We start from the raw sequence: 27,048 nt of genomic DNA, 5'->3' as shown, positions 1-27,048 counted from the left end.
GTGCCGCTGTCAATGACAGCCGGGGTCTTTATGTTCAGGAAGGGAGGAGTAACTCATTCTCGCCCATGTTTTGCAGTGTTTTGATGGGTAAACGAGAAGGGAGAAATGGCATCCAAAAGATAACGCTGACAGCTATTGCATGGCGGCGGCTTCATCTGGGTGCGTGTGAATAAGAAAAAGGATGGTACTGTCAGATCATTTTCATAAGGGGAAGCCGCCGCTCTTTTCAAACACTGATTTGTATTTCAATAGGCAGATGTCAAAGGGGATACTTTGAAGTGGCAGTTGGAGATTGGAATCGTAATTATGTTTTTGAGGCGAGGAGGTGAACAGAGTTGCAGGTTTTTGAATAGGACGTTCAAGACTGCAACTGCAACTTGTTTTCCAACAACCGCAATAGAGAAATCAGTGGGTGTAAAAGTTAATCGCCTCTATTGCAAGGGAGACGGACGGCAAAGTGGCTGGCTGGATGAATTTTATAGTGGCCCAATTCTAGTTGGGAACGCATAGTATATCTTGTGTCGCTGATCCCTTTACCCCTTGCGGACGCTCTGTAAACCTGATCGCTCATCAATCCATCCTATGAACTATTTTTATTTCGGCGGAGAGACTTGAGCTTATTGCTTTTTGTCCTTTAACAAGGCAGTGTGTGTAGGGACTACCTGAGCTATTTTATTTATTTATTTTACTTGCAACACCATATTGAAATATGCAATATCTAGCACAAATATCCTGCAAATCACGTAAGAACAATTCAAGAGAGCGAATACAAAATGGAAATGTTTCCGTAAGGGGACATTCTTGTGAAGTTGTCTTTTTTGGCAACTGTGTTTAGGTCGGATCAGCCGCCATCTTTTGTACTTTGTTCTTGGCTCAATGACAGAGAACCCATTTGGCCAAATGCAAATCAGGAGCATTGTCAGCGCTACTAATTCTTCCAAGCACTTCCTCTCCATGGCTTTTCTTTAAAGGGGAAACGATCCCATCACTGATATGAATGACTAATATCGCAAAGTCAGGTCCACTCACTAGACATCAGGCAATGTTGTGTTTGTTGCACACCGTTGTGCTGACTCATGAAGAATTTAATATGTTTCTTGAATTAAAAAAATAAACACAGCCGGCCAACCGCCATGGTAGGATGCTGATTTACACTAATAGTATGCTTTTTTGACATGGCAGAAATTAAAAAGAACAAACATGTCAACTCATCACCCGTATAGGTGATCAATTAATTCTTTTTTTTATTGAATTCAATGACATGTCAATTATTTTTGCATGTACACACGTCACTCCAAGCGTGGAAAAGTGAAACTATGGAATAATACTAATAATGTCACATATCATGATCACTTAACCAGAGTTTTTTAAAGAATTGATTAACTTGATTAACACTTTTTCAACAGGTAACATAAGGAATTGTGAAGAAATAAAACAATGCCTTAATTGGTACAATTAAGTTAAAGCCAAGATAAATGATGCTTAGATGAAGATAGTACGTAATAAAACCCTGCAGCTTGTTTTGTTAATTTTTATTTTTTTACTTGCTTAAATCCCTCGCTTGAATTTCAAATGTTCCATAAACCAACAATTTTGAAGGCATAGCCAAAATGTTTTAATGGAATCTTGTTTTGGGAATTTTTCATGTTGCCAGGACTGTTCGAAATACGAAAGCATGTCACGGGAGAAGATTTCTCTTTGAATGTTGACTGAAAGAATACACGGTGCCTTGTGGGGAAACAGCCGGTGCGGTCCTTTCACAGTATTTCGCTCCTTTAAGCCCACATGTCGCATGTTCGCCTCTCCTATTCCAGTGTGTATCAAACAAAGTTAGGGCTGGTACAAAGTAAACATCTTGAGTTTTTGGGACTTACTTCCCTTTACTTTTTACAAAAGACAGTTATCCCAAGTGCACCTCTCCCAGTATCCACCCAAATGTGAACTATAAAATGATCGAATAATGACCTTGCAAGTATCCACTCCGTATAAAAAAACAAAGGAAAGAACATTAAACAATCCCGCAATACTTTCTAGTTCTTTAAGTGTGTCAGAGCAAGTAGGTTGATCCCATCCTTGTTTGACCCTAAAGCACTGCAGCATGCTGCCCTACTTGGCTCAAATGGTGAGGCAATTATACACCACAAGCACCCAGTGTCAGCCTAGAACCACTGTGTAGTTACAAATAGGGCCTATGGGTCACATATTTAACCGAGAGAAAATTAACGGTGATGGACAGAGACGCGATTACGTCTGCTGATGCTGAATAGCCGTCGAGCCGTCACCGTGACATGCCTTTGAGCGTGATCATCACAAGGCATGGAAATCTTAAGCTACTAACAAAGCTACGTATAGTCAATTCTTGACATCTCTAATTAGCATGCCACTCTTCTTAATCTATATTTTGGTTGGCGAACTGATCAATCCTTCACCGGGAGAAAAAAGCGGATAAATCCTGTTTTGAAATCACCCTTGGATCTTTCCTCGGCACAAGCGTGACCGAAGTTCTACTCGTCGGCCTGTAGGCGATTTTACTGGTCTGGTTTGCAGTGCAAAATGGTCCTTTGAGACCATTGAAGATAATTTAGATGTAGCACAAGCAAACCCGCTCACACAATGCTGCGGCGCCAAGCTGAAAAGAGGAATAAATAAATCAAAGCGTCTTCAACATCCTAATGTCATAATTGCTTCCACTTCACCAAAGATCCACGGACCCTCGGGTCGCATCCTCCACGCCAACGACGCTCAAGTATCCAACCTCATCAAGTCTATTTATCAGAGTGATCTCTTTTAAAGTCACTTCTCCACATAAAGTTGTCCTACTTAAAGACATGTCACATTTGAGCCCGGCGACAGTGTTCCTCATTCACCCGGCCACATCGCCACGCTTATTCTCTCATTACGGAGCACCGAGCATTAACTCCAGCTTCGGTGGGATTAATGGGAAGGGATACTTTGTCGAAATGTATGAATGTCACCATTTGAGAAAATTCACGCTCATTGCATAACTCTCAATTATCAACCAGCAACACTCTTCCTTTACACTGAAAACAAGTTAGCGTGAATATTTTGCCAGATTTTTTAAACAATGACTTTAGAGGCTTGTCATCTGACATATGGTAAAGATGGATGATATATATATATTTTTAAATCTAAAATAGAAAATTGGTTTGCAAATGATCATCTATCGACCTCAGTTCACCCTAATCATTGCAAAACATTCTGCAGCATTTCCAAACGGTGTAATTATTGATGAGGTGCGGTAATAAATGACTATAATTTGGATAAGCCTGAAATTAGGCCTTTATAGAAAGACCTGTATGGGAATTGCCATTGGAGCCAAAGGGTATGTGCTTTTTTATATTAAATTAATGTTGACTTTACTCTGCACTGTAATTTTATGTGGAGTATTATTTTAATTATTAAAATAAGTTACAGTCAAATGATGTTCTGCGACTAGATAGTCGATTCGGACGCATTATTAATAATGCCTTAAACATTTTTTAAATCTGGTTATATTGGTTTATTGGAGTCTTTCACCCATCCCTGATACATTCCATTTTATTTTATTTTATCAATTCAATTTAGGAGGCGCTTCTTTGTGTTTGTATTGGTAGTATTATTGGCTTTCGTAATGTCATGGCAAATGCTATCCTGTCAATTGCTGTTAAATCAACACGCGTGGTCTTCTCGGATATTTTCAATTGACTTGACCATGAGATTTTCTTATTTAGTACAATATAGTCTTCATGTAGCAATGTCAGTTTTTGTTTTTTTTCCAATCTCGGGAACGGAAGTGTATCCTCAAACGACTCCCGCTGCACGATGTGGATTATTAGACTGTATTGAGACATAAATTGAGTCATGATGGGTCTGTAATATTTTTCAATGCGGGAGGGAACCCTGAACTTGGAGATTAGCCATGAGAGCTTGACATTTCCAAAGTGTCTTGAGGGAGAACCTATTGCTCAAATTGAAGCCTTGTAGACATCCTTGGCTGCCCTAATGATCCTTATTCGTCTTCAGCTATTCAGCCAGCTTGTTACAGACAAACAATACTCACATTCTGTGGATAGCCATGGGAGGTGACACCTATGTTACCACATTTGTAACCATACTATTCAATCTTTACTAAAAGAGCAGTCCAAAAGTGTATCTATCCTATTTCATGTTTAAAAAGATCAATATGGTGACTCTGAAGATACCAGTTGTCCACATTCCACGTGACATTAGCGGTACGATGAGTGAAATTTAAAGACATTTTCGAATGCAGTTCGCAGGGAAGTAATACACTACAACATGAATGTGGAGTAATTATCGTTATTTGTGCTTGCATGTGTGTATTTTAAGTTTGCAGTAAACATCCCCCTGAATTGCCACGTCATGGTGTGCCTTTGTGTAGAAAAGTGGTTACACTCATCTCTTGGCAACATATCTCTATTTTGTTAACAATGGGAGACGCCGTGACTAAAGATAATAGTGTAAAAGTACCGAGAGTGTTGCTCTAAAAGTGAGATTTATTTTCCATTTTGGGAGGCATGTGGAATGAAAACATACGTTGATTGTTACTATTAAGTTAAATATACCTTAGTTTCTCTCGTAAGTGGAACGCGTAGGAGGGATTATATTTTTAAATGAGCAGCGCTTAGCTTCTAAAATACTGATTGTAAATTAGATTTAAGTTGAAATTATTGACCAATGGATAATTAGAAATAAGTACTGTTTAAAATATTCTGTCCAAGTTGTTTTGGGTTTTTTTCAACTTTTGAAATGGCCTTTGTTTGCAAATTCAAATGTACTGTCGATTTATCCTTACCCGAGCTGAGGCAAATTAGGCTTCAGAAACTCAAGGGGTAGATTTGTAGTAGAACATACTGGACTTGACAACATTACTATTCACGAACAGTAGCAGAAATTCTGAGCGCACATATTTCATCTTCTCATAGGTGGGATACAAATGTTGCTTCAGCGCCTTGGAGACAAATGAAAGAAAAGTTTGTTGACGTCGAACAGCATTTTAATTCCCAAGGTGAGATTTGTTTGGTATTGCTTATGCTTTTGCAGGAACAACAGCAGGCGCAAACAATGAAGGCACCGAGCGTAGGGCAACAAAGGGTGGAAAGGCATCGCAAGATGCAGGACGGGTACAAGAGCGAGACTCGACTGCAAATCATCTTTGGTAAAGCACCTCAGAAACCAAAGAGGCAGAGAAAGCAAACTCGGCTCAACATACGCTAACAGCACGAGCTACATATAACATCGTTTGAATGGCTGCATCGATTGGGCGTCAAGCAAGAAACTATAAAAAGGACCTTAGAAAAAAAGGAATTCCTCTATTTCTCACTGTACTTCATCAAGAAAGACCAACATTTATGTGCATATTTTCAATGTTAGGCTTAAAGATTAAAATACATGACTAAGGATGCATGTATAAAACTGTTGCCTCGCATATGCCCAGCATCAAAATGCACCGCATTGAGGGTTGCTTATTATGACTCCCACTGGAAGATGTTCAAAAGATGTGAGCTGAGACACCACATGCACTCGGTTGGTTGCTTGCTGTTTTTAAACTTGCCTAAAGATATGTGTTTATCAAAGTGAATTTTCAGCAACTGTTTTTAAAGCCTTTCCAAAGCGTTCAAATAGTCCATATTTCAGAAATGCTGGACTAATTGAAGTGTATCACCAGCTCAGTGAGAGCATCGTGGTCGAGGCAATGACTGTTCTGTTTCTGGTTTAATACCAAATCACGGGCTACGTTTACATATTCATTCGGATCAAAAGCCTGACTGGAATGATAATGCTTCACATACAAACCTCATTCAGAATATTGTAACTCAATCAAGTCCAATTTGATCAAAATGGTAGTCTAAATGAGAGTGATTGGTTTTTGTCAGTTTATAATCTGATCGTCACGAGTAAAAACACTATTTTCTGAGTGATGATGGGAGACATAACATTTTGCTGGAGATATTAGACTCTAAATATTTGGGTCTCATTAAAATTAGGTTTACCAGAAGACAATTTCTAAGAACAGAGATCTTGGTGTACATATGAAAGATGAATGTTTCTCCTTTTTCTATCAAAGCCATGTAGGTAGACCAAATGTAGATACAAGATGCACTTGTTTCCACACTCAGGTTTGGAGGAGTAAATAGGATGGCAGAAGTGGCTGACTATGATGGAGCGGCCATTAGTTGCGAATGGGAGACGGCAACGGGAGTTGCAACTCCTCATGGGAAATGACAATAAAGGGAGAAGCTGTTTAATTGCATCTCATGCTCCAAATCGATTTCAACTAAAAAAAAAAAACAATTGCCAAGAAATCTGTTCCAGCACCAGCGTGAAGTATTATGGAATAGCACCACCACAAAATTGGAATCATAGATGATTGTCAGTGATAGTAGGATGCTATTGTGGAAACCAATTGTCAGTGTCTATTTATGGCCTACATTTTGGAAAGTTTTACCGAACATAGGATAAATCTAAAACAACAACAACAAGAGCTAAGACAAGATAATGAAATTATACGAAGGAAGTTCAACATTATTTCAAAGTCGTTATTAAATGAGAACTGTACTGAACTGTAAGGGTTTCATGATCTGGATTTGCTTAGAATATATTTAGTTTTGCTTAAATGCTGCATTTCTTTGTGAGTGCCATCTCCTAAAATTATGTGTATTGATTTAAGATTTGTATTTGCACTCTTAAAGATCACGTGACATGCATCCAACACGCTACTGTGTGCACAAACAAAGGCAGTTTAAGCACCATAAAGGAGGTTCTATTAGCGTGACTAATCATCTCAAAGCTGAAACACGATATTACTTGCATGATTACTGGGCTATCTATAGTAAATTACACAGCTTGCTCTTGCCTGGCCTCTTCTAGCAAGATATATGACTCAGCTCCATTGTCCACTCCTTCATCTCGCGTCATCATTCTTTTGTTCTCTCATTTAAAGTTGCGTACAACTCCCCCTGAAAAGTGTGACCTTTTCTTAAGAAGACATAACATTGACTTTTAAGCATTTAAAAGGTAGCAATGGCAATTGGAAGACTGTCATAAAAACACATTGAGGCAATCGTACATTGCATATGAAAAAGAAGCAAATTACTATAACAATTGTTTTGAGGTGAAATATAAGTTGCTGCTCTTTACGAAAATGATAAGAAACAGATGTATTCTTATTCGTACCTAATTGCTCTTGCAACTTAACCTAAAATATAAAGCTGAAAGAATTAAATTGCATTTTATGTTACCATCAGACTAACTGACAATTCAACTACTTTTTCTTTTTTACTGGTGTGTTTTCCCCAGAGAAATGTCCAATTAACAAGTGATTGGAAAATGTGAATATCCTCCTTGTGACATGGTAAACAGGTAAAAGCACTCATTACCGACGGGATTCTCTACTCTGATGCTTAGACCACTTTAAGCTATGTTAATTCACATCATATAAACAGACAAACAAGTGAAAGGTTTGACATCTATATAGTGCTCCTTTATAATTCCCTCCATCTTCTTCTTTAAAGCCTTCCCACCCTAAGATGGTTTGCAATTTCATCACATAAGAGAAAGATTTCATCTTCTAGATGGTACAGGTCTGAAGGGATAACAAGATGGGAGGAAGAAGAGGATGTGAATGAGGTACAGCGAAGCAGCCGACGACCAGGTACCAAGAGAGCGAAACGAAAAGCAAATGAGATGACACTGCTGCGAAGTCGGGGCGAGGATGAAACTTCAAGCATGCGTTAGAACTGGATTCGTTGTGGGAGGCCATACTCGGGGGATTTTAGAACGTGGTGCCACAAGAGATCACACAATACAAACGGATGAATTTATTTCGCACAATCAAAAGCGTTATAAACACGCAGCGTTGAAAGGCCTCGGGAAAGAAAGATGGCATCCTTCATTGCACAGCATCTATTAATTGTCTTAAATTAGTGTTGTGCACCCACGACTGGTCGTGGTCTGGATTCAAATCCAGCAAGACAAGAAATGTGGGAACACATGAGAGCAAATGACTTGAAAACGATTATGTCCAAATAGAAATTTGCATTATTGCTAAAAATCACATTGGTCCGCTACAAAAGCCATAATTTAGCCACTACCCGGACAAAGGCTGGTCATTTACCGCTGACAATTCTCACCCATTCAAGTAAATAAATTCCCTGCATTGAATCGATCACAACTAGACTATTATGGATATTTGAAAAGACGATTAACGTCTCCTCCAAGCGGGGCTGGCTGCCTTCTTGTAGACAGCAAATATGAAAGATTACATGAAAGATGAAGCCAAAAAAATACATCAAATGATAGGAAAATAGACCCCAAAGGAGCATGTAAGTTTTCCTTCAAGAGAACACTTTGATTTTGTTTATTTATGTTTTACCGCTACGCTACAGCTCAAGTATCAATGTTTTATACGTCAGTATAATGCACTTTTTCCCGGCTTTATTCTTTTACAGTTGCTGGCTGACATGTTCCCATACTGATGGAACACTTTAAAGACATACTTACCTGTACTAAAAGATGCACAGACAACACTGTAGTTGGGAAAATGTTTCCGAGTGATGTATAAAAAGATCTTACATTATTCAGCGTCTATTTTTAGGGACGCTTTAAGTAACCACTAACGGGAACTAGTATCAGTAATTGGAACGGTAAAACGTCACGCAAAATGTGATTAAGTTCAGTTGCTGCTTTTTGCGAGTGTTCGACTAAAATGAATGCTCTATTAGTTTCAGGTCAGGTATTTAAGTTGCCTAATAATTAATATTCCTTCTCTTGCAGCTGCATCCGGCAAGAGAGAACAGCCCTACAGAACTCGCTATTTATCTTACAAAGGGCCCATAAATCAAATTATGTAAAAATATAAGCATCAATTATGACTATCATCATGCTACATCTGTGATCTCTGAGCCTGTGGGATATATTCGATTTCCGCTTTAATTCATACATTTTAATTGCTTGCCTTGTTTCAAAAATCTCACATTACAGCAAAATTATCATTTGAGCAATTTGTGAAGGGTTGCTTGTTGGTTATTTTTTAATTTCCCAAATCAGAATATAATAATATAATCTAGTAAGTAACAAAAAGGATTTTCAATGTAACTTTATGAGTTTGACAAGAGCTACTGGTTATTCAAATCACGCTAAGCACTCAGGTAAAAAGAAATAATAATAATGATGCTGTTCTTTTAACAGCCCTTTCATTTCATTTATGGCTAGCCCCAGAATGTAGCTACACTGAAAACATTTTCTTCAGATGAACAGGTTTTATTTCATTTTCCGTTTTTGCTGTGCAGATCAATGGACTTCTTTTTAAGCCCATCGTCCATTCAGGCTCTTTTCATAAGATTTATGTAGAAATTTCTACAGTCTAATTGAATGGCACACATTACAGTAGGTCGCCATTGAACTCATCCTCTTTCAAGTTTTGTCCTTTTCACTAATCGTTACATTTCCTGACACCAATAGTCACGCATTGAGCTAATAAACTGTTTGTTAAGTGTTGAGTCAACAGTGCTGATAACTGTGGGAAATTAAAAGATCCTCCAGATAGACTTTTTTTCCTCCACGTTCTTGCTATTTTGGGCGAAACCAAAGAAGTGAGAAAATCTGAAAAATCTGGAAAAATTAGGGTGGCGTTTTGTTTTTGTTTTTTTAACTTGCTTCCTACATACAAGTGTCAATTTTAGCATCGGTATGTTTTTTTTCTTCAAAACTTGGCCAGCCCAGAGTCTTTATAAAAAAAACCTAGAGTGAGATTTCTGATCTTGAAAAGCATTATGAGCCCCAATGGCTCCTCATCACGACATCAATGGCATTGTTGTTCACTCTGCTTTCTAAACTCAGTGCTTTGTGTCATCCTCCATTCCTCTGAATGGACATTAAAAGCAAGAATCCAATCTGCCGGATGCATTTTGAAGCATAGAAATCGAAAAAAAGGAGCCTAAATACGGATAGACAAAAGACAAACAAAAGAGCGCAAAGAGAGAAGTGGAAGCTTCGGGACAGATTTATTGCCCAAGCAACGGATGAGCCGAAATGAGACAAAACACAGAGAGATGAGAAGTGGATTATGGCTGTTCTGATTTCATTTCCATGGACGATATAATGATGGTTAGATTCCTATTCATCTTTTTGGATTGGCGGGAGAGCGCTAGTCAAATCAGGTTTGGAGGTCCGGCCAGTGGGTGCCGAGAAGGGCCATTAAAGTGTCATTAGCATGTTCTGCCATTACTGAGCTGTTGCTCCAGAGGAATTACCCTGGTAATAAGATCAACCTCAACCTGACGAAGGCTTGCGGCGGGGCTGAAGAACGTTATGACGGAGCACACACATAATTTAAGCCACATGGGTTGACTAGTGTTGTTAAATAATAATAATACAGTTGATGGATCAGATTCAATAAGTAGTCATTTTGTATAAACCCAATGACAGCCATTCTCCACATGTATGCAAAGTGCAGTAAAATACTGGGAAATAAATTCGCTACTTTTAAATTGCCTTCCCTTTACCCAACACATGCAGAATTGGGAGCGCCATTTAAAATGGGAAGCGTAGAAATTTTTTGGGGCAAATAATGGATTACTACGCTACTGTGTTTTCTTTTCAGTTTTCTTTTCTGTCCTATTCATCTATTTTTATCATTCTTATTTAATCTTTCCATGGTACAACAGCTGCTCCCAACTGCCACAGTACCACAAATGATCCAAATCTAATTTGACTAGCACATATTTGTGTCTGTTTGCACTTAGTGTTCGTTCCTCAGCGCTTCTAATTAATGACCTGCCTTGTGTGAACAGTGTGGAGAAGGGTAAACAGGTTCAACAGTTTGTTTTTCCTTTTCTTTTTCTTTTTTCTGTACAAAGGGGTAAAATAAAGGCCGGTGCCATTTCCCATCAGGAAGACACTTGAAGTGATAATCTGCCTGTGAAAGTTTAGCTATTTTAGCGCTGGGGAAAAGAAAACAGCTTCATCCTGAATTAAAAGATACTACTTGGATCATCAATGACAATTCAATTCATATTATCTTTCATGTCAAATCCTAACCATACTACATCGAATCATAGATTCCTCCGGATGACAAGTGGTCTATAAAACGGGTGGTCCAATAAACCTGTCTAGAAAAGTGTATGTTTGCCACTTTAAACATTGAAGACCATTTTTCAAGGAAGAGCACCACTATATGAATAAACAATCCCCAGTCTGACCTGGATTTGGCCTCTTTGGCGTAAACAATTCTAATTTCCTGTGGCTGGCTCTCGTATTCCCCAAACACTTTTGGGATTTGCATACGCAAGGGGAGGGAGGTGGCGCAGAAACGCAGAGCGAGGGGGCCGCCGTCTCCGCTGGAATGTGGGGGCAGGGCAGGAGTGCGTGCAAGTGTCAACGCAGACAGATCAGCCGCCTGTCAGCGTGAAGCCATTCGCTTTGAGAGGTGTCAAGCATGATAATCCGTATGGAAGAGCAGAGATGTGGCTCCCAGTGAGCGTGTATGCAATCTCGACCACAGGCGGGATTAGGCCAGAATATCCAAAGGTCTACTACGCATTTCATATGCGAAATATAAATTTGCCTATGTGCACGTGTAAAACGTTAACTGTTGTTAAAGTTTACTAGAATGATGTTAATTGGCAGAATGGTCATTCAATTGAATAAAAATCTGTCGAGATTTGTTTCGCAAATCATGATGAGTCAGAGCGTTTACAATATGAATTCCTAATGGCATAATACACAAAATTGTCAGATTTTGTCTCAAATTAGACCCTAATACATATTATATGAATACCAACTACTGTTTACAGCGGTTAACTGTACCATCTACTATCTGAAAAGAGATTGTTTTCCTCTAAAAATGTCAATAAATGACTCAAAGCTGAATTATTAGAAATCTGAGTTAAACAATTTCCTACATAAATGATCACCAATTGCTATATAAATGCGCCACAACACACTGAATAGAAACTACTCATTTCCATATACTGTACAATGCAGAACAGCCATATTTTTAAACTCCAATTGAGCAGGCGAAGAGAGAGAATCACCCTCAAGCAGACCCCCCCACCCCACAGGCACCTCCTTTCCTCAAATGTCATCTCGCCTAATCCGTGAGTACTTTCCACAAGTTTGAGGAATTAGATTTAAAGTTCCTAAGCCCTCATTGGGCTGGTAGCATGGATCTGGTGAGGTACAGTAAATGCAATTCCATTCAGACGCTTTATTAGCCGTGCAGTAAATGCTATGCTGTGATGACCTGGTTGCACGAGGGTGCTTTTGAGCATCTCCCGTCTTTCTGTTTCTGCCGCCATCGCCTTCCTCCTGTGCCATTCATGAGATTGAAGCAGGTACAGTGTGTTCTTCAAACCTGACAGGAGCACCACACCGGGTAGGGGACGTGCATTGTTTGCCGTCTCCCGCTCTGTACGCCCCACAGCAATAATGATCGCGAGTCCCCGTGACGGAACCAAAAGGTTGTTTGTGACATAAGGACTGAACCAGTCAAGCGATAAAATCACATTCCCCCCTCCAACTCTTCCTGTGCTTATTCTACGAAATATTTAGAGCTTGGCTTCTTGCGTTTGAGTCAAACAAACCTTTACAGGCTGAATGTTTGCACTTGATAAAATGAATAAACCATGATGCAGTTTGACTTTGAAAATGCTCTGTGGGAGATTTCAACTCATAATGGCTTCCTTGTATTCCAATTGGTCCAACCTCGTCCTCTATGAGTCATTGTTATGTTTAGAACGATAGTCCCCAATCATGCAAGATCATGAAGCAATCTAATAAATGAATTCAAATGTTTGCAAGAACACCCTCACTCTTGTTTACCTCCCCCATGTTTTTTTGCATATTTGCTTTGATGGGTAATGAAACCAAGATAAAATATTTGTGTGTTTTTTTTTTTAAATGCAATGTTACTCATCTCTCATTTTGCAGGAGGTAAGGAGAAACAATGCCATCTAGTGCAATTTGAAAAATCAATGCTCCTTTAATTGCCCGTAAGATTAGAAAAATGATGTCTTGTAAATTGGACACGCCATAGCGAGACAGTCTGTTTGTGGGCCAAGCATGCTCGGCTTTTAACCCGTGCAGATGGTGCTGCCGTAAAAATTCAGATGACCGTTGCCGGAATTGTAGACGAGCGTGATTCACGCCAAGTGTAAGTCACGGCTAAGATTTGGATGGAGACGCCTGGACAAGGCTTCCTTGGCGGTGCTAGTTGATGTGCATGATTACACTCAGCTAAACGTAAACACCCGAACAGAGACGTTTATGGGGGGGTTGAAAGTTCTACTCAACATAACTTGGCTAACTCCATGCTATTGTGGTAGAGAGGGGGCAAACTACAATGAATGTGGAAGTTGTAAACATGTCAAATAGCCTTCATCCACCCACGAAACCTAGATTGTGCTCCAGTTGGGTCCATCTTTGTTACTCATTGTGCAGGAGGGCGCAAACTGTCTGACTATCAACCTTGTTCAGCCCTGAGCTCAATCTGATTCATTATTTATCTTGCAAATGTAATAACATTCAAATATTTCCACAAGCCCCTTAACCTTTAATTGATTGCACAGAGAAAAATGCATATTGAGTGTTTCTAAATCAATGAATCACCCAGACAGCCAACAAGGATAACCTACAATTTGCACCTATCACCATTTAGATGTACTCACGATATAACATCTAGAACTGCTTAACTGTTGCAAAGTTTTCAATTCTATTTGCAGTGTTTTATTAACTACACTAGACTAGAGTAATTCAATCTTATATACACATATTTATTCATGTGAACATTTGAGAGTGATGGGAGAGCTTTGTCTTACTTACCGCCCTGTGATGCCAAACAATGCTGAGCAGATAAATCAATGGTTGGCCTTTTATTGTGTGGCGGCGGATGAGAGTGAACTTGCGCCTGAGCCGAGCCAACTGGCCTCTGCTGGGTTCCTCTTATGTCAGAGTCAAGCTGGCACTGGTGATATGACTATCACAGAGAGGCAGAAAGAAGAACAATTGACTTGTCAAATAAGAGTCACTCGACAACTTTGCATAGATCCATTTCAGGCATTTGCATCAAAGTGCCTGTGCCAAAGTGGGCAAACTTCAAGTGGGCTGACTAACCCTAGAAAACCGCTCTGGGGTAGTCAAACAACTGCGCGGAAGACTCTTACTGTCTTAATTGAGTTCCAATTTGAATATGTGATATGCAATAATAGGGGTACTCCCAGCTCAGCCTTGGTACCAAGCTACCTAGCATCATCGTATATAATTGTAGGAGAATATCATCTGATTTACTCAATCCAGGCAGTGACTGAAGCCAACTCATTCAGGTCTACTTAACTCATACGCTGCCATTGATCTGATGGAATCGAATAGAGAGAGAAAATACTAGCCAGCCAAGTCAATGAATAGATTTCTTGAATTGACATGAACAATATGAATTGCCGATGAGGTGAATGGCAAGCATCGTGAAGTGGTGAGTGGAAGCTTGGGCTCTGTAGTGATGCAGTTATACACGGCACTTCTTCCCAGATAATTAAATAATGGCACCAGCCACAAATTTGAAAAAGGTCTTTTCAGAGAGGATATTCGGCTGGTTGTAAAAGAGCAAATGGCCTGTACAAGGGCCTGGAGGCAAACGCATAAATGCACAGTATAAACCTGTTTGGAAAGCACTACAAGCCGGGAAGAATGAGGGAAGGGAGGTCACGGGGCAAGGACGGAAAGTTAGTGAAACAAGAGGAAAGGCTTGTTATTAGTCTCAAGCTCCCAACATCTCACTTTAAAAAGGGATCATACTGATTTTTTAACGAGGCAGCAATTATGCACGAGTATGCCTTAACAACTTTCTATTTTGCATTGTTGGGTGCTAAAAGAATGTGATGATGGATGGACTGAAGCAGTTAATAAGTGAAGGAGAAACCAGGAAGGAAGTGATCATCCATTAAATGCTCGACGTTTCAGACACGCGTAGTTAGCTCCCATTTTTTATGCATCCTCAAAACACTTTGAAATATGTGTTTTTGCAATAGCCCAGAAAAGTTACAGACTACGGCCCATTTGGAATATTGCCGCGAGCATTTTATTCGCTCTTTGGTATTACTTCTAGTGAGCTAGTAATCGACGCCAATAGCTGATTTGGCCCTGGTCGAGCTCATGAGTGCAGTTGCAGAAACAACTATATTGCCCGAAAATGCTCATTTGGGCACATTATAAAAGGGAAAAGTTCTAATTAAAACAATCAATTTGAGGCACCGTGTTCAATTGGCAATTGGGAATGACATCAAAGAGAGAATTAGAAATACAAGGCTTCATTTCTCTTCAGACATTTGACATTCTCATGTGTTTGTTGATTGGTAATGAGAATGTATTCATCATCATTAAAAAATGCATTTTTTTCACCTTTTCATAACTGAAAGCTGCACCAGATCACAGCATGCAACACACGTCTTCTATTCAGTGTCAATAGTTTAATGATTTTCTCCGCAGGAGTTTAAAGAGAGCCCATCTAGCCACTTAAAAGGTGCCATCTATGAAAAAGAAAGCATAGAAGGATCATAAAGGTGTTTTATGTCCTTCAAAAACCTTATTTAGAAGAAAAGGATGTGCTGGGTACAAACTTTAACAATCTTCAGTCCCCAGGTAATTACACTCTGCATGTCCTGACTATTTATTGCGTTTAATGAGCGCACTCTTCACTCCTCTTGTTTTCCACTCCGTAATTAATGCGAGGGATGCTGCCAAGATAAGGAGGATGAAGAAAAGGTAAAGGAAAATAGAATGGAAACTTCTCCTATCTGATGACCAAGCGAGTGACCTTAGAGTTTCTCTTTCAATCTCGCCACCAGCCAGCCTTGTTGCTCCTTTTTTTCGAGTGTTCCTTTGACAAGATGCCAGATCTAATGTCCTCTGCGAAATGTGCCTTGTCAACTCCCATAAAGTCCCATATCTATCAGAGTTACCCCCTTTATACCAAAAAGTCTCTCCATTACAGGGCATGATTAAAAATGATCTCTAATGATGGCATTTAGACAGAGGTAATGGCAACCCTGCCCAAAATATTCACTTATTATTGGTCGTTTTTCTTCAGACTTCAATCTGGACTAAACTAAAATGCACATTTCCGTTAGCAATTATGGTAATGCCTCGCTACTCTGTGGATCGACAATCGCGGATTCACCACATGTCCACTTGAATCTGCAAGTCACAATTGGAGAGTATTTCAATGGCCACTAGGGGACGATGTCAACCTTAGATCAGAGGACCCAATAAAAACACTGTCCCTACATCGCGATTATTCGCCTATTACGGAAGGTTCGGGAACCTATGAACCACGAAAAATGAGGTATTACTGATTTTAGTTGTACATCGCAGTTATTCGCCTATTGCGGAAGTTCCTGGAACCCATGAACCACAAAAAACGAGGTATTACTGGTGTTTACTCCTTCTCGGGCTGACACTTTTTTAGCGTCTTCATTGATCATACAGCAGGTGACTGTTGCGTTGATAAGAGGTTATACTATGTATAATGTACAATATTAATTTCACTGAGCAGGTTACGGACATTTAAGAACGGGTATATAGAGGTTGGAGATTTTATTTACAATGAAAACACCACAATGTTTTTTTTGCTATTCCTAAAATTGAAAAATCCTGCATGTGGTCAGGCCAAAGTGAGGCTAGAAATGTTGGGGGTATTATAGAGATGAGTGGCTACAAAAATGGGAACGAGACATTATCTATTCTGTTAAAGTGCACGATTGAACATCAGACAGAAAGTGTTATGAGGTACAAACGCTTCCTGGTGCATATCAAACAGATGGTTTTTGCCCGAGTGATGCCACCGTGGCGTTATCCACTGTGGTGAGATGGTAATGTAGGCAGCTGGAGATGAAGGCTGCCGAATTTCTTGGACAATGAATACAAAATTAGCTCTACGACATTGTCCTTTACTTTGGAGATTGGCATTTCCTCTGCTTGCGTCAGTCTGTCTCGATGCCAACTCGTAGAGGCAAAACACGTGTTAAATTGTCTTGTGCTCACAATACTTTGCTACAGTTATATATGATAAATAATGCTCTTTAATGTGTGGGAAAGACTACTTCATTTTGGATTCCTATAGGCATGCTTTTATTGATTTAGTTTGCCAAAGGGCAATTAAGAGAAGTCAATACCTAAATGTATTGTCATTTAAAATTTAGATGAGGTACAATGATTGGACACTATTTTTCGGACTATAATTCGCACGTGAATAAGTCGCACCGGCCAAATAATATACAATGAATAGGGAAAAATATATTAGTCACAGACCCACCCAAACTATGGGAAAAAAAGTGTGCCTTCTAGTCCTGGAAATACGGTAAATGGCTATGTCACTCAATGTCCAAAATGCCAACATGATGTTGGCATTGTATTAAAAGTCAGAGGGGGCTGACAGACAGGCTTGCCATCCCCCGAGCCGTGCCACCAGCCGTGTCTGAAAGGCCATTGTCTGGCTCCCACATCTCATGTGGATGCGACTACGTTATGACATTTTCCACTCCACCTCCACGATGAAAAATGCGAGCAATTAAATGAATCTGTTGCCATTTGAATGATTTTCCAGTCAGTTTTTCCAGTCTAAAGCATGTCACGCTCAAGATATTCCTTTTTAATATCAGCTGAAAACTAGAACATACTAGATCCTTTAAAATACAAGTCCAATTATGCTTAGTTTTTCGCTTTTCACACACCTCACGACACCTAGTTCCCAGCAAAGTGGACTTCCGTGTCTTCTTTCTTTTTTCCCCTGCTGCATAACAAATATGGTGTCGATTTGTAAGTGAGACCAAGTGAGTGGAAATACCATATGAGAGGATAAAGTGTAATCCAGCTATCACATCGAGAAGAAGAGGGAGAGAAATTGAGCATAGGAAAGAAGGCTGCAGTCAAGCGGCGAATCAGAGGAGGATGAGCGACAAAGCTGACAATGACCTTCAAATTGGATGACAGTGGAATTTGACGAGCCAATATGCATACTTATGACACGTTTATATTAATACGGCATCAACTACTGTAAAGGTATAATAATATCGGGCAAAAGTATAGCAAGCATGTTGCGTCCAAACGATGGCTACTATGCAGAAAATTAGCAGCTTTTTTGGGTGTTTTTTTTATTTTTTGCTTTAAAGAGTTACCATAGAAATTGAAGTAAACTGAAAACATTTTGGAAGGGACCAGTTTAATGTCTTAGGGTCTTTTTTTGTTGGAAATATTCCAATAGGCTATTCAGAATGGGAGCGAGTGAATGTAAGGATTTGTTTAAATGTGTGGTATTTCATTCATAACTTATCAAATATTATTAGTATATATATTTTTTACTATGCAAAACATATCTGTGCTCTACATATTTCAACAGGCCCATGCATTTTGTAATGGTTTAATTGATGAGAAAAGGGATGTCATGGTGACAGTTAACTGCAGGACATGATCCCCATTATTTTTCCATGAGATGTCATGTTTATAATTGAAAGTATTATCTCCATGATCACAGCTGCTTTCATATCATCAAAATTACCCCTGCTGTGTCATTTAGATGGTAATTTGAAAGATTGTTACCCAGCATAAAGCCATTCATCACATTAATAGTTTCCTATGGGATTGAATGCTATTGACGATTTTTGATGGAGAGCTTAGGGCACATTCCGGTTGATTTTGGGGAAACTGCTTCTGTGGAGCAAAATCTATCAAGCAACAGCTTCCCGTCATTTTTTTTTTGGTCATGGTTGGCGTCTAGGTGCTGGCCAATTTCAGATGGAAGATATCTTTTTGACGGTGTTCAGCTAACCCTGGAAAAAGACCTGAAGCCTCGATTTCAGGAAACATTGTGATTTATTTCTCCATCTTTTGTTTTCAAGATCCTGATAGTGTTGTCATGAATTGGTTTAACTTGATTTGACACTTGCTGTTTGCAGACAAAGATTATCAGAGGTTTGAAAAAATATATAATGCAAAAATAAATGGTCACGGTCAGTTTGTCATTATAGAACAATTATGAGAAAGTTGAAATGTCTAGATGTCAAGGGTTGCATAAATAGACAAACAAGTCCACCACCCACACACACACACACACACACACACACACGCACACACACGTAATGCTGAACACTTTAGACTGGACGGAAATCGTCACGGGGAATAAAATGTCGTTATCAGTAAACATTGTTTCTCGGACAGCTTTTGCAAACAGCTACTAGATGTCACCATGGGAGAGTAAGAAAATAATAAGGAGTTTGTTGTCTCAATCCGAGCTGCCGTTTGTTCAGGGCCGAGCAAATTCAACTTTGCGGGCCGTTACTTGGGTATACTGTCAGCTCACGCAAGCAAAACCTCACATTTGTGGAGCGCATCCTTGCCAATGATGCTCATCGGGACATGGAAAAAAGTAAGTGTTCAATGGGGCAAATCGAATGTGCCTGCATTATCTAGAATGACTTCAAGAGTTCTCATGAAAATACCAAAAATCAAGAAGAACAATTTAGAGAGAGGCCCTACTCTGCCTTTTTTCGTGTGACGTATTAGAAGTCACAGTAAAAATGATGACATTCCAAAACTGCTTTACCGGCTGACTTTACAAAAAGAAGCAACAATAAATTGAATCTAGAAATTCTGTAGTTAGCAGGCTAACTTAACTTTGTGTTGCAAAAATGTTCAAGTTCTGGTCTACTGTCAGTGTGGTGGTGACCTTTACAACTTCAGGTAAACCCTTCTGGAACTGACACTGACTAGAACATGATGTGTAAAATATTTAAACGTATTCAGGGCAGCCACAGTTCAGCCGTTTTCTAAGCAGGAAAATGTATCAAAAATTAGAATAAGTTGTTTTTTGGGAGGACACATCTCCCGAGTCTTCAAAAAAATAATCATCGGCTCACAATTTATTCATCCTGCATCAATAATGATTTCGAGAGAATGCCTAATGTCTGAGTAATTCCATTTTTTTTTATCTGAACATGTTTGCTTAGAGGGAGGCAAATGAGTGGGCACAGTGTCCAACACACACAAACGTTCACTTTTATACACAACTACGGCTAAAAGAAAAAAAAAAAGGTCTGACGGCCATCTTTGAGGTGATTAATTATCTATGTCACCGGAATGGCTAATGAGGAAGAAAGGAAAATAGCACTAAATTCATCTTGAGTCATAGTTCGATCCGAGTCATGACCACCATAAGTTGATGGATGACAAAAGTTGATATTAAATCAGAAATAAAAGTAGATGACTTGGCTTTTTTTTTTCTTTGAAACCAACAATGATTCTCTGCTCTTTTGCTCCTCTCCATTTTCTAAAGCCTGATTGGATAATCATACAAGTTTGTTCTATTTCTCTGTACAAGCTGTTGCTTGAAAATGTCTTTTCTTCAGCCAGCTCAAACGAGATATATAACTTTGGAATTTATTGCTTACACGCTGCCGCCGGCTAGTCATTTTCCTAACGTGTAAAGTCTAGGTCCGACCCATGAGGCAGGTGCTAACACGCTCATTTACATTAGGACAATATACGCTTTGACCCGAGAAGCTTATTTTTCCCTTTTTTTTCTACCTCAGAGGCTCGAGCCGGACGTATAATGAACAGTTTCCATCCCAAAGGGAGTCTTTTCTGTCTTTTGTTCTCATTTAATGTGCTATTTTTTCCATATTTTTTCTTCCCAATAGAATAAAACATAAGTTCTGTAGAGGAATTCAGTTCCGACTCTTATTGGTTATATATGTTACGAGTGTCTTAAGTTTTGAACTCGACCGATGAATCAATGTCGCGTTTTTCATTTGTACCACATTTTTCGATCTCAGGTTATTTTTAGGACGACTTTAGAACCTTACAAAGCGGAAAAGAGGACAATTAGATTTGCATCTTTATAAAGAGAATGTTTCTACATTTTTTTTTTTATTTGCTTCCGTTATTTTGTTTCTTCCAGGACACCCACCATCATTTAAATATCTTTAATTATCTGTATTTGTTACGGGATTTCTTTTTTTCCTTTTTTTTCGGGGGTATTTCATGTAAATCGGGTAAATATCTTCACAAAAGCATCAACTATTATTCAAAAAGGACTGATCTAATTTCACTGCGTTTATTTCTAGGAAGAATTGCACCATGTACGGTACTTTCAAAATGATTTCTGTCCTTCAAAACGGTCTATTTCTGCTACTTGTCTCTTTCTATAGATATACCGCCACAAGATAACCTGGCACAGAAATAAATTTGACGCTCAACAGGTTTTTGTTCTATTCATCGAAGACCTTGACACCAGTGGTTTAATTTAATAATTCCCTACCCGTCTAAAAGACGACCACGTCGATGGTACTGGCATAATATAAAAAACTATCATTAAAAGTCTCTTTCATGGAATCTTAAAAATACTGCCGTTAAAGACATGGTGTTTTTTTTCGGAGTTTCTTGGTGTACAAAACGGACGATGCGGCTTGTATATAAAACGATGGGAAATTCAATCCGGCGGAAGGCCGGCAAGAGTGACCTCTTCATCTATCGATTCCTTTCCTGTCTGAATGGATCCGCGTCAGGATGTGAGAAGCACATTAATTTGGAAAGGTGTGAAGGCCGCTTCTTTTGAAAAACTTTGGACCGAGTCCACATCTATTTCGCCTTTGAGGCACGCATTTAAAACGCTCTCTTGAATAATAAAAGAGGGACGTTAAGGCAACGTTGCACCGCACTGCAGAAACTCAATCGCATTCAAAATATAACAACAGTTAGTGTTTAAACGCTGACAGACTTGAGCTACACTGGAGTAGAGGCTCCTGAAAAATTTATAACAAGTCGTTAACGGCTTATGTAAATGCAAGAGTTATAGCGGATTCGCTCGGAGTTTTTTGGCCCTGAACTGGGTTCCAAAGTTCTCCGTGTACGGAAATTTCCATCTAAATTGCCAAAACTTGCATCTTATCTTCGCAGAAAAAATGGAATTTTCCGTCCGTTATTTTTATATCTGCTTGCTGATTGGCTAGGAATAAGTCCAGGATTTACCCCACTTTTTAGCCACAGGTGGGCGGATGGAAGTCAAAAGACAGAGTGTCAATTTCACTTTAAGGCAATCAAAGTAGACGCGTTGCAGGAGAAGAACAAGGCGTGATGGCTGTCCTATGTTGGGAAGAGTCAAAACAATAATACAAGCTTCAGCCTGTCTCTTTTGTTGCTTACTCTAGCTGACAAGCCACGATGAAATTACATTCTTAACAACGAAAGAAGACAATTTGTACATTTTGCCTCATCCCTGTCAAGCCCTAGCCTTTCTTTCTGACGTCTCAATATAAAGAAGCGTGCGAAAAAAAGACTGTTTTGGAGGAGATGCAACATGGCTTTGAAAAATGTAACTTGTAAGTGTTGTAAATGTGGGAAGGGTGATTATGATAAGTCTCCCATATTACAGGAACACTCCAAAATGATTTTTTAATTTGTGAGATTAAACATTGTCTTCCTTTTATTGTCAATTCTAGACAAGATGGGTGCACTGCATTGTGCAAATGATGCCAAAATGTTGCGCTAAAAATGTAAAATTGCCATCATTTTCTTGTGTTTAGTCTTTTTTCATGATTTTTATAATTATTAGTTTTTGGGGGAGATTTGTCATAACAAACTAAACGAAACTATAATCCGAGAAAGACAATACATCAACTAAAGAGGTCATATAGAAGACATCTGATGCAAAAATAAGTGCCGTTTTTTTGCCAAAAAAGAAAAAAACAAAAATACATAAAAGGCAAGAGAAGGAGACAAAAGTTTAACTGGGAGAGATAAAAATAAATAGATTATTCTGTGAAATGCAGATCAGGTTTTCTTATATAACGAAAGCGGCAAGTGGTAGGTTGGGGAATATTTAAATATGTCGGGAATGAAGAGAAGAAACTAAATTAACAGTCTGTAATGCCAAAATAAAAAATACATACTTTGCTCTATTTATCTAAATTGAGAAGTTTACAGCTATGAAGAAAATTTTTTATCTTGATAACAATATTCACCATGATTGAATACGTTCCACATTTGAATGCATTCTTTGTGATTGCACAATAGTCTCTCAGATATCGGTACACAACTTTTCTTTTTTCTTCTTGTTAAAAAAGTATAAAATAACCTCACAGTCCAGCAAATAGGAAAGATCAGTTTTGTGTCAACACATGTTTGATCTTCAATCACAGAACTGTATCCAAAAGGAACTAAAAAGCAACCTTGCATTCTTTCCCTTCTATCAAATCTTATTTGCAATTGTGTTCCCTTGAATTCCAATTTAGCGCGAGTGTAGAGCTTTGAGATAAACTGCGAAGAAAGCAGTGATGCCCAAAAAAGCAATCAAAGAAATTCCAAAAAAATAACCACAATAAATTCCTTCTACATGAAACTTTTGGCCACTCCTTGCATTGCTATTTTTTTCTCCCCGACTCTATACCTCCATTTGTTGATCTATTGATGTTTGGAATAGAAATCATGTAGTCTCCATAGGTATACGGCAATGTGATATTATTTCCAATATATCCCTCACTCCTCCAGATTTGATGCTTTGGCCTGCGAGGGAATTCAGTTTGCATACATTACGTCAATGAAATACAGTGTCACAGCAGGTGTTATTACCCCGTGCCCCCATACTTCTTTCCTCTTAGGCCTGCTAAATGTGCAGAGTCGTCGTCATGGGAGCCATTTACAGCTGTCCGTTCCATTCGCCTGAATTACATCTCACCTAATTTCCATCTTTGTTCATGCACGGCGCTGCCAAGAGCCGGTGTTTGACACGTGTATAAATCAAAGCGCGCTTTGCCATTAGAATTAAAGTTCCCAGGTTACAAGCTAACGTTGGAGTCAGGCCGTGAAGTGCGGGTGGCATTGGCACGGTGGGACTGCGCCAAAAAAAAAGGATCCCAAAGAACCCCTATCGCACCGGTTTATGACTTGGCGTGTTTGCGTCAATTGAGACGAAAAAAGATGCCTTTTGACGTGTATTTACCAAATCTTTTATTCAGACTATTTCGAAAATTGCACCGGTTTACGACTTGGCGTGTTTGCGTCAATCGGGACGAAAATCGATGCCCTTTGACGTGTATTTCTCAAATATTTTATTCAGACTTTATTTTGAAAATTGCACTGGTTTACGACTTGGCGTGTTAGCGTCAATCGGGACGAAAAGCGACGCCCCTTGACGTGTATTTCCCACATCTTTTATTCAGACTTTATTTTGAAAATTGCACCGGTTTAAGACTTGGCGTATTTGCGTCAATCGGGATGAAAAGAGACGCCCTTTGACGTGTATTTCCCACATCTTTTATTCAGACTTTATTTTGAAAATTGCACCGGTTTACGACTTGGCGTGTTTGCGTCAATCGGGACGAAAACCGACGCCGTTTGACGTGTATTTCCCACATCTTTTATTCAGACTTTATTTTGAAAATTCCTATAACGATTTAATATGAAGTGGCGTTCTGCCGCTTGGAGGAATTTTGATCACAGGTCGATGAGAGGCAATCATTAGCGCTTGAGCAATGTGTGCAATATGTCGCCTTTCTGCACTGTTGTCTATGTGGCCATTTTATATTTACATTAAACTAGCTGTGAATGCTGAATAAATGACTATAAAGCGAACCCAAAGGATAAATATTGCACTGGAGTAGCTAAATATACATATATACCAGATAGTATGTGTTCTTCCTCCTCCAGGCTTGTCTGTGTCTTCATCATTCCGCCTTGTACGCCACTGATGGCCTCCGAGGCAATGCATTTCTCTCTTAATGCATGACTACCACTTGTCAGACCAGTTGGAAAGGATTTTCAAGGGCATTCAAGGTGAAATATTTCTGGAGGAAATACTCTGACCTCACTGTCTATTCACAGAAAAAAAATGGAATAATCTGGTGATGAGCGGGGAAACTAATCGATATTATAATGCTAGGTGTATTTCTTCACCGTTCTCAATCACGTGATTTGAATAAAAGGTCATACTCGCTCTCACGCGGTTGGGGTGATAAATTTTGTTCAGAGACGTTGGCCTCTTAGTTCAAGTTTGGAGATGTCCCCTTAGAGTTCTAACAAGGAAATTATATCTCGAGTTTTCTACGGAAGAACTTTATACCGTGAGCTCACCCTGACCTGATAGAACATCTCTGGAATAAACTAAAGCGTAGACCGAGTGCCGAATCTCGTTGTCCAATGTCAGCATGCAACCTCAAAAAGGAAGAATGGTCAGAAATTCCAATAAAAGCCCTCTTCACCCTCCCCAGAAGAGGTGAAGATGTTAGAAGGTAGACAGAGATTGGAGTGATTTCATATTAAACTGCATTGATTCAAAAGCAGAGGTCCTTCAAAGTCTCACTATTACAAGTTTTTACGCACTAATTGAATGGTAGAATCTTATCAAAGCGTATTCAAAATTAAACGATCAAGCTTCCTATCGAAACTGTACAATAAATAACATATTTGCAACAGTTTGCCTGGAAAACAGTAGTCGACAGTCGTCGGAATACGAAATTAAAAGCAGGCCAGAGGAGAACTTAGAACTTGTTTACATTTGTAGCAAATTATGACTATTAAAAAACAATTTATACCACCAATGACAAATATTTGTCCCTATATTGAGTTTGGCTCATTAAGTACCAAATGGCCCATGTGTGTCAATCAGAACAACATACAGATTCATAGGAAAAATAAATTGATGTATACATAGGATTGAAATATTTCAGTTATGTGCAAAGGAGAACGGAACCTTAAAATATTCATCGTATGTGAATACTAGTCTATAATTTACACTATTTTTTTACGCAGTTAGGCATACAAATCCTCCCAAAATAATTTACCATACAAAGCCAAGTCAAAATAGAATACAATCCTACCAAGGTTTGGTACCTAAAAGAATCAATTTCCGTTCAAGCACAGCACAAATTATAGACGAAGAGCAATAAATGCTCATTATTCCTTCTTGTAAACACAAAGGAAATTTGGAAATTCAATGCAACTGCATTTGGAGAACTATGAGCTCGATCAAACAAAGAACTACAAACAAATTAGATTGACTGAGTGCTCACATGCAAGTTGTACAACAAATGTGTTCAAGCAACTGCAGAACAGCACTAAATCCTTACGAGTTGTGCAAAAGTGAAAGTTTGAAATCAAGCTCTTGCGTACAAAAAGTTTCTGTTTCAGGGGTAAAGTACTTCGGACTTTCTCATCCAACTCCCAACTTAAAAGTTCACTTGGTAGACATAAAATGAGTAATAATACACTTCACCTTGAGCACAGCGAGAGGAATAAATGTATAGTTTCTAATAGCTAAATAAAAAGAAGAGGGACGAAATAAATTGAAGACACAAGCGCTTTAAATGGAATAAAAGTGTGACCTTGCAAGAAATAATTGAAGCTTTCACTAAAACGCAACTTGCCTTCAAAAGCATATACTGGCGATACTCCAACTTAAGTTATTCACATACCGTAGTCTATTAAAGATCAAGTTCGGTAGTACGTGGGTGGCTAACGAAAGATTGCCTGGATTTTCTGAGGCGTTGCCTTTCTCCCCGACGAGTGCAGATGGCTAGGCGGTCTAAAAAAAAGTGTTGTTAGCGTTGCAGTGGAGCAACGGCCTCGGCGAGTGGACAATCATGGCACTGAGAGATAATTTCACACTTGGTGCTCGGATAAGTGTCTGGACTGCTGCTGGAAGCAAAACTGGCACAGTGGCATTGCACAGAAATCTTCTCACTTAAAGCCTAACTAAATTAAGAAAAATGTCCGGGCGGTAAAGCCAGCGTGGAGTGTCTACGTGTTTTTGTTTTTTTGTTAGTCTGCCTGTTATAAATTCTTCAGTTTTTAGCAGTCATTGTCCTTTCCATCAAAAATAACCTTTTCCTTCTGGATTCTAAATGGGTTTTCCGCCATATTACATTTATCATTTCCTCTCTCAACAGCCACCAAATTGCACAAGAACTTGATACAAGATACAATATTAGTGTCATATCGCGGTGGCCTTTTAGGATTAATTTATAGGAGATTGACAGGCAAATCAGTTGG

General features: G+C 39.1%; 1 long non-coding RNA gene across 1 annotated transcript in view; it reads right to left on the bottom strand.

Annotated features, from left to right (window-relative positions):
- LOC144067500 (uncharacterized) overlaps positions 1 to 27,048 on the bottom strand; it is an 80,916-nt gene that overhangs the window by 37,168 nt on the left and 16,700 nt on the right. Inside the window, exon 5 of the long non-coding RNA XR_013297958.1 lies at positions 13,840 to 13,993. This is a non-coding gene — a long non-coding RNA (uncharacterized LOC144067500). The remainder of the gene's footprint in view (positions 1 to 13,839; positions 13,994 to 27,048) is intronic.

This window comes from Stigmatopora argus, chromosome 21, assembly GCF_051989625.1.
Source record: "Stigmatopora argus isolate UIUO_Sarg chromosome 21, RoL_Sarg_1.0, whole genome shotgun sequence".
Lineage (NCBI taxonomy): Eukaryota > Metazoa > Chordata > Actinopteri > Syngnathiformes > Syngnathidae > Stigmatopora > Stigmatopora argus.
The sequence above is the reverse complement of the archived record's forward strand: the minus strand, read 5'-3'. Positions and strand labels throughout refer to the sequence as shown.